We start from the raw sequence: 9,053 nt of genomic DNA, 5'->3' as shown, positions 1-9,053 counted from the left end.
ACCAGTAATTCTGGTTGTTACTGTGTTTTGAATTTTGTCCCACGTTTTTCCTCCCACTCTATCCAGGATCTCCAGTTTTGATCCCTTCTCAAATGGTTGGCATTGGTAGCCAGGCACTATCTAGTTCTTCTGGTCTCAAGGCCCAACATGTCCTAGAGCTGATTGTTTCCAGTGCCCTTGGTTTTCTTCACTCTCCTTTTCTTCCCATGATAGGAGACCATTAGCTGCATCTTAGATGGCAACTCGAAAGCTTTTAAGACCCCAGTCGCTACTCACAAAAGTAGGTTGTACAACAGGATTTTTGTGTATTTTGTTGGGCCCATTGAGTCTGGTGCCTCCCAGTACTATGGTCCTGAGTCGGGAGATCTGGTGGATCTCTCCCCCACAGTGTCTGGCTATCTGTGAGGGATTGCTCTATGTATGTCTTCTGTTGATTCTGTAATGATTGCGTTATTTTCTGTCACTAGTATCTGTGCAAGATTAGCCTCAGCTGAATCTGTCATTGGTCTAGAGTATATTCCTGTTCACTGACCCCCCATCTTATCTTCTCTGTTGTCTACGTATTCATCTGTAGCCTGGTGTTTGGTGTTAATGGTAATGCAGTATTGCAGATATACTGGCATTAGCCTCTGTCATGTTTATCTTATGTGCACAATTCGGGATCCTCCTTTTCCCCAGTGTTATCATGCTGGTCACACTCTTTCCATACCCTCCCTCCCCTTACCCAACTCAATGTGTGGCCCCCACCTAGACTGAAATTTTCCCCTCCACTTCCCTCTCATCCCCAGTAACCTACAAAGTGAATTCCCTTCCCTAAGCAAGCCCCTCCTTGACTTTTTACAGTAATGGGCTCATACAATATTTGTCCTTCTGCGATTAACTTATTTCACTTAGCATAATGTCCTCCACGCTGTGAGATTCACGTATTCTTCATTGTTCTTTAATGCAGCATAGTATTCCATTGTGTGAATGTACCATAATTTGGTTATCCATTCTTCTGTTGATGGGCATTTAGGTTGTTCCCATCTCTTTGCTATAGCAAATTGTGCTGTGATGAATATTGTTGTTGTTGTTATGTGCCGTCGAGTCAAATCCGACTCATAGCAACCCCTCCTTGGGTTTCCGAGGCAGTATCACTACAAAAGTAGGATTGCCCAACCTTCCTTCCAAGGAGTGGCTGATGGGTTTGAACCGCCAGCCGTCTGGTTAGCAGGCAAGTGTCTTAGCCACTATGCTACCAGAGCTCCCTATGCATATGTCTGTTTGTGTCCTGTCTCTCACCTCTTTAGGATCCATTTGCTTTTACAACTTAATGAGGAACCCAAAGAAATTTTATATGGGTGATAGCTACTGATATTAAACATATGTTGTTGTTGTTGTTGTTGTTGTTGTTGTTGTTGTTGTTGTTAGGTGCCATCGAGTCAGACCCGACTCATAGCAACCCCTCCTTGGGTTGCCGAGGCAGTATCACTATGGAAGTAGATTGCCCAACCTTCCTTCCGAGGAGTAGCTGGTGGGTTTGAACCGCCAGCCTTCTGGTGAGTAGTCAAGTGCCTTAGGCACTATGCTACCAGAGCTCCTTTTAAGCATATAATAAATGGAAACAATTAAAAATTTAAATTAATTTAAAATAATATTAAACCAATTAAACATTAACAGAGATAATATATTTTCATTAAAAAATATTTTTATAAAATCAAACAATACAGTGAGAAGAGTGATCATTTTACATTTTTGCACATCTATTTCTTATCTGTGTCAGTGGAAGACTTCTGGATTTTCATATCTGCTTCTGTATTCAATCTGTTATTTTGGTTGAGGTCTATACCAAAAAAAGAATCTAGCATCATACACAAAGAAAGTTGGAAAAGGGAGGAGTATTTATAATAGCCTTTCCAAGCAATTTCGAATGTTCATCTTTAATAAGTTCACTAAAGCTACACAAGTGGTAGTTTTCAAGGTTAATTGCAATCAGAAAGCCTATTGTTGAATATTTCATATTCTGTTCATGAAAACCATAGGTCTATCTTGCACATTGAATGACTCTTGTAGTAATGCGTGAGGTTTTAAAAAAAAAAAAAAAAAAAAACTTTTTATTGTGGTTTGGGTGAAAGTTTACCGAGCAAATCAGTTTTCCATTCAACACATTTTGTTTCATGTCATTGATTGCAATCTCCTCAAATTAACATCACTCCTCCCACTTCCTCCCTGTGTTTCTCATTTCCTTCTCTCCTAACTCTTCCTGCCTTCGGAACTTTGTCCTTGGGCAAATGCTGACTTTTTGATCTTGAGTGGTTGATGGCTCTGAGTGTGTACCTTCCTAGACCTAGACCTTGTAGACCTGTCTGTTGTTTGACTGAAAATTCAAAGGAATGAGTTCAGTTCCAGGTCTGAAGTTTGAGCAAGAGCCATAGTCTCAGAGGTTTCACCAGTCTCTATCCAAACAATAAACCAGGTCTTTTTTATAATTTAGAGTTTTGTTACACATTTTTCTCCCACTCTGTCCAGGTCCTTCTAATGTGATCCATTTCAGAGCAATTGGTAGTGGTAGCTGGGCAACATCTAGTTCTTCTGGTCTCAGGTTCACATGGTCCATTAGTCCTTTGGACTAATTGTTTCGAGGTGTCTTTGATTTCTTTGCTCTTCTTTGCTCTGGATGGAGAGGGACTAATAGTTCCACCTTAGATGGCCACTTCCAACCTTTTAAGATTCTAGTTACTGCTCACAAAAGAAAGGTGTAGAACATTGTCTTTGTGGACTATGTTGTGCCAATTGACCTTAATTTCCCCTGAGACTATCGTCCTGAATCCCCAGGGCCAGTGAATCACTCCCTTAGGGTTTTTGGTTATGGCTAAGAAGTTTTCATAACTTTGCCCCCTGTTTAGTCTACTATATTCATGGATATATTTGCAGCACATGTAAATATGAATGAACAAATATCCTATGAGGTTTTTTCTTTTTTTAAATGATGCATTAATTCACAAAGTACGCAGATCTTCCAGTGTTGACACATTTCATTATAAAATATCAAAAAGTCACATTTGTTAGTATTACCACTGATTCCAGCAGAAAAGTTTGTAAACTTTGGGCTGCTAGAGCTCTAGTGGCATAGTGCCTAAGGCAATTGACTGCTAACCAGAAAGGTGGTGGTTCAAACCCACTGGCCACTCCTCAGAAGGAAGGTTGGGCGATCTACTTCCGTAGTGATACCGCCTCGGAAACCCGACTCAAGGGCAGTGAGTTTGGTTTTGGTTTAGTTTGTCAGACTTGTGGTAGACACAGATTTTTCAATAGTCTAATCTCATGACAGATTCCATTTTATCATGGGCAACAATTCTATCAGTTGGTTTCCTTGAAGCAACAGGCTTACAAGTTGTTCATTTTTTAGAAAGTGCCAAATATCCAAGACAGTTTCTCTGTCATTCCTTCTTTCAAGTAAAAATAATATTCCATAAAAAAGAGGTTCATTCTGCTAACACATATTATTTTCCTTGAGACAAACATCATACTCTGGAATGTAGGAAAAGTGCTTATGTATAACTCCCACTTCATCACAGAGACTATGAGAAGATGTAGACACAAGGATGGTGATTTAATAAAGTTAATAACTTTTAACACTTCAATCAATACATCTTTAAGTGAAGCTGCTTTTGTTTTTATTTTTGTTTTCCTGAAAGTAGGTGATGGTGAAGAATACAATTACTATTTCAGTTTGATGACACAGCCTTGATACTTGGTAAATTCCCAGCTGAATTACCTCAGAGCAAATATCAACATGGTGAGAAACACCAGTAATTTCTTAGTAATGTTATGAAAATTGTTAGGACTTTATGGATTTTTGTGGAAGGATCTCAGTGACTGTAAGAGTTGCACTGATCACACTTTGAGAACTGCCATTCTGAGTCAACCAGGGAGTCCCCTAAGTGCCCCAGCCTGTCTGCCTCTACTTCCCAGAATCCCTCTCCCTGAGCTGAACTTCCTCCTCCCAAAGCTTAGCTTAGGCTTCTTCCATGGGCTCTTCTAGAAGAGACTTTACCCACTGGAAATTTAATGCAGGAGTGTGTCTTCCATCAGAAAACTGATGTGGAAGGAATGATGTTTCCCTTTTGGAACTGGGAACATTTGTGCCTGAAGGGACCAGATGGAGAGTAATGATGTGTCTTGGTTCTGTTACACACCAGCTTAATGTATATCCATATCCCAGACAGTTGGAAATCTGATGCAATCTGTGAGAGAAATAATACAGTCCCTTTCATTATAAATAGTTCTAACCCATCTGACTTGAGATACATAAATCATCAAGAGCAGTGTTGTCAATAGAATGTTCTACTGATGAAGGAGTTGTACATCTGTTCTGTCCAATACAATAGTCACCAACCATGCATAGCTATTGAGCACTTGTTGAAATGTACCTAGTGTGAGTGAGCAGTTGAATTTTTAATTTTACTTTATTAATTTAAATAGCCACACCTGGATGGTAGCTACCATATTTGACATTGCATATCCAGAGTGTTCTGAATTTCCAATCTTTCACCCAAAAGATGCTGTGTGGTGTAGATTGAAATATATTAAAATTATCTTTATTTAAAAGTCATGGGTTTGTCTATGAGGGTCTTAGACATATCCTTAAAATAAAGAGTGCCTATAAAAGTTTAATTAATAGATATTTAATGACTAGAGTGTACAGACATTAAGCAAAATGTGATTTAACACCTCAAGATTACAAATGTTCAAAAATGTCCATCACCAGTGCCAATCCTTATTTGTATTTCATTGAGACTCTTAATGTTTTATTGTGCTCTGGTGGTGTAGTACCTAAGGCATTTGACTGCTAACCAGAAGGCTGATGGTTCAAACCCCCCAGCCACTCCTCAGAAGGAAGGTTGGGCAATCTACTTCTGTAGTGATATCACCTCGGATACCCAAGGAGGGGTCACTGTGAGTCAGATCCAACTTGACAGCAGTGAGTTAGTTTTGAGTTTCAATCTTAGCAGGAAATAAGTCTTCACTTATTTACAGGAAAGTGTTTATTGATAGCGCATATATAAAAATTCCCTGTAGGTCTTGCAGGGAGCCCTGGTGTGCAGAGTTTAAAGTGCTTGGCTGCTCATTGAAAAATCAGTGGTTCAAAAACCACAAGCTGCTTTGTAAAGATTTGCTGACATTTTTGTTTTCCTGCAAGTTTTGACTATATGCATTAAGCTGGTGTATAACAAAACCAAAACACATCATGAGTGAATCTCTATCTACTGCATTTAGGCAAAAATGTTTCCAGTTCCAAAAAAGGAAACATTGTTCACTCCACCTTACTTTTCTGTCTGAGGACACTTTTGCAAACCCTATGGGGCAGTTCTATCTGTCCTATAAGTTTGCTGTGAGTTGAAATTGACTCTACGGCACTGGGGTAGGTAGGTCTTATAGGTATATTTCTGAAATTATGAAACGAGATTCAAAGCTTAGAATTGCATCATGTTAGAATTCTTTACCTATTTACCTATTGCTCCCCTTTCTCAAAAATTCAAACAATTTTATTTTCCTTGACTCTCAAATCCCTTTCTCCTCATTATCTCTACCTAGATGAAAATATACATGAAATTTTATACTTGTGAAGTATAAGATGCTCTAAACATGACCCAAGATGAAAATCCATAAAGAAAATTGATGAATCGATGAAAGTTTTGACTATATGCAAATTAAAACTTCTTGTAGCAACTACAAAGTCACAGATGTATAAATGCTGTCCCATAATTATAGCAAAGAGACATTAAAATTGTACCGTAAGAACAAAATTATGTTCAATTGCAAGCAATCAGAGAATAACAACTAGCTGGTGGAAATTAAAAACATGATCATAGAAATGAAAAATCAATAGATGTCATACTTCCAGAAGATAGTACAAAATGGAATAATGATTTTGAACAGGAGAGAAGAACTATAAAAAATTAGACTCTATTAAGGAATTCCAACAACCTTATAACAGATTGGAGATGGAAAATAATTTTTAAATAATTCAAGAAAACATCTTAGAGATTACCGACAGAAATGTACAAATTCTTACTATAGTTAATGACACAGACCCACAATGAAATTTCTGAAAGAGGGTAGAAAAGAAAAAATCCTGAAAATGTCCACCAAAAAATCAAACAAAACCCACTGCCATCAAGTCAATTCTAACTTGTAACAACCCCCATCAGTTTCCAAGGCTATAAATCTTTACGGAAGCAGACCGCCCCATGTTTCTTTCATGGAGCAGCAAGCTGGTAGGTTCAAATCACCAACTTTTTGGGTAGCAGCCCAGTGCCTTAAATATAGCACCACCAGAGCTCCTCTGAAAACATCCAGAGGCAAAAAAAAAAAAAAAAAAGATCATCTTAAACGGAAAGACATGGAAACAATGGCTTCCAAATTGCGAGGGAAAAGATGTTCATCACAGAATCCTGTACCAAACCAAAATGAGAGTAAATACTAGGGTAGCCTAAAGACATTTTCAGATGGTTAGGATTTTAACATTTTACTTTCCATGTTCCCTTCCTGAGGATACAATTAAAGGAAATGGGAACCAAAAGTGATAGAGAAAACCAAAAAGGAAGAACACATGGGATTCAGGGAAGAGGAAAGCCAGCATTAGAGAAAGGCAATCAATGCCCAGGATGCGGAGAAATTGATCTAGGATGTCAACCTGTTCCGGGTGAGAGACAGCCAGACAACATGTGGCTGGACTAAACGCTGTGAGACAGTGTCTTTAAAAAGATTAATTTGGTACAAACTTAATATGCTGGAATATATTCACAGAAGATTCAGACTCTGGGTGAGGGGGTAGTTTGGGAATGATACAGTAAGGTTATAATAGAACCTAAGTATTTGCATGGGGTTGCTATGAGTTGGAAACGACTCAACGGCACCTGACAACAACAACAACAACAAGCATTTGCTTAGTAACAAGTAACAAGATGTTTAATTCCAAGGAAAACAAAAAGTTGATTCAAGAAAGGAGAAGTAATCATTTAGTCTACTGACTGCTCAGTTGTAAATTGTATTTACATGATCATAATAATGTGAATAAAAACCTTCACTGGGCAGTGGCTAAGTGCTCGGGTGCTAGCCAAAAGGTCAGTACTTTGAACCTACCCAGCAACTCCGCAGGAGGAAGATGTGGCAATCTGCTTCCCCAAAGATTGTTACTGTTGTTGCTGATGCTGTGGAGTTCATTCTGACTCACTGAGACCCTATGTGACAGAGCAGAACTGCCCCATAGAGTTTTCTAGGCTGTCACCTTTACAGAAACAGATCACCAGATCTTTCTCCTTCAGAGCTGCTGAATGGGTTTGAACCACCAACCTTTGTTAGCAACCTTGGACATACTATGGGCCAGTTCTACTCTGTCCTGTAGGTTCACCATGAATTGGAGTCAAATCAATAGCACACAACAACAAAAATAATGTAAATACTGAACACTGAGCTAACCAAAAGTATAACATAGCTATGTTGGGAGGATAGGGATGTATGAAGGAAAGACAGTCATTATAGATGATACATAAACTGAAAAACAGAATGATCAGTATGTTATTTAGAGGCACAGAAATAATATTAAGAGAATCAACCGGAGTTCAGGAAATGGGGTGCATGGAAGGTTGAGGATGCTGTCTTCAAAACGAGTCTTGTAGAAGTATCTAACTTTTTAAACTATGTGATATAATAGCAAAAAACCAACATTTTTAGAAGACAATATGGTAGGTGAGACAATCAACCTGAGATTGTTCTATAAGAACTGTAATATAAATGGGGCAGTAACCGGAGGGAGAAAGTTGATCAGGTGATGAATTTTTATAGGATTTTGCCTTGATTTATTTAGTTTTGTTTGTTTTAATGGGACCTTTTATAGTAAGTGTGTATGCAGGAATGAATGAGCCAGTAGAGTGGAAAACTGATGATGTAGGGGAGGGACATGACCTGAGGTCTATGTGATTCCAAGGTTCAGGACATTTAATATCACAGTGTTTTGTCTTTAGAAGAAAAATGAACAGTTACTGTGCATCTGCCATAGTCTATATTCAGTGCTTCACACTCATGATCTCATATTACCTTTACACAGCACAGTCCACAACCATAGTGAGTGGACGGACATATAGTCCCTTCCAGTTTTGGACCAGCTAGGTGACATGAACACAGGCTGCAAATTCTTGTTAGAGTCAGTTTTTTTCAGGTTCATCCATACTCAGAGAGTGTGTGCTGGAGGAGTAATAGCTTAATGAAGGTGTTGTTGTTGTTGTTATGTGATGTCAAGTTGGACCCGACTCATAGCGACCCCTCCGTGGGTTTCCAAGGCAGTATCACTATGTAAGTAGATTGCCCAACCTTCCTTCCGAGAAGTGGCTGGTGGTTTTGAACCACCAGTCTTCTGGTTAGCAGTCAAGTGCCTTAGGCACTACGCGACCAGAGCTCCCTTAATGAAGGTAAGATCTCCAATTAGTTTCCCCACTTAGAGCTGGGAAGTCTTTGCTGGTCAGGAATACACTCACATTCCAGAGGGTGTTTTGTTGTTGTTGTTGTTGTTATGTGCCGTCAAGTCGGCCCTGACTCATAGCGACCCCTCCTCCGGTTGCCGAGGCAGTATCACTACAGAAGTAGATTGCCCAACCTTCCTTCCAAGGCGTGGCTGGTGGGTTTGAACCACCAGCCTTCTGGTTAGCAGTCAAATGCCTTAGGCACTAGGCTGCCATAGCTCCTAGAGGGTGGTTTAGACATGCTTATATTGTTCCCCTGCCTTTAATGTCAGGATGTATCTCACATGGCCACCCAGGGGTTCCCTCTCCCGTAGTCTCAAACCCTTTTTCCTCGTCTGCTCCTAACCTCGAATTTTCAGGTTTATTCTGCTGCTGCACCAAGTACTTACACAGGGGATGGCAAATCCCATGTGCCTGGATCTTCCTGTTCCTCAGAGCCATTCCCCTCAGGACAAAGTATCCTCTCAGGGGCTGATAAAGATTGTCACTTACAGCTTGAGTCAGGCACACCTTAGAAATCAAAATGACATCTTTGTTTTTAAGATTTTT

The sequence above is a fragment of the Orycteropus afer genome, unplaced genomic scaffold (genome assembly GCF_000298275.1).
Source record: "Orycteropus afer afer isolate SDZICR_OR568_19922 unplaced genomic scaffold, OryAfe1.0 scaffold00919, whole genome shotgun sequence".
Taxonomy (NCBI): Eukaryota; Metazoa; Chordata; class Mammalia; order Tubulidentata; family Orycteropodidae; genus Orycteropus; species Orycteropus afer.
The sequence above is the reverse complement of the archived record's forward strand: the minus strand, read 5'-3'. Positions refer to the sequence as shown.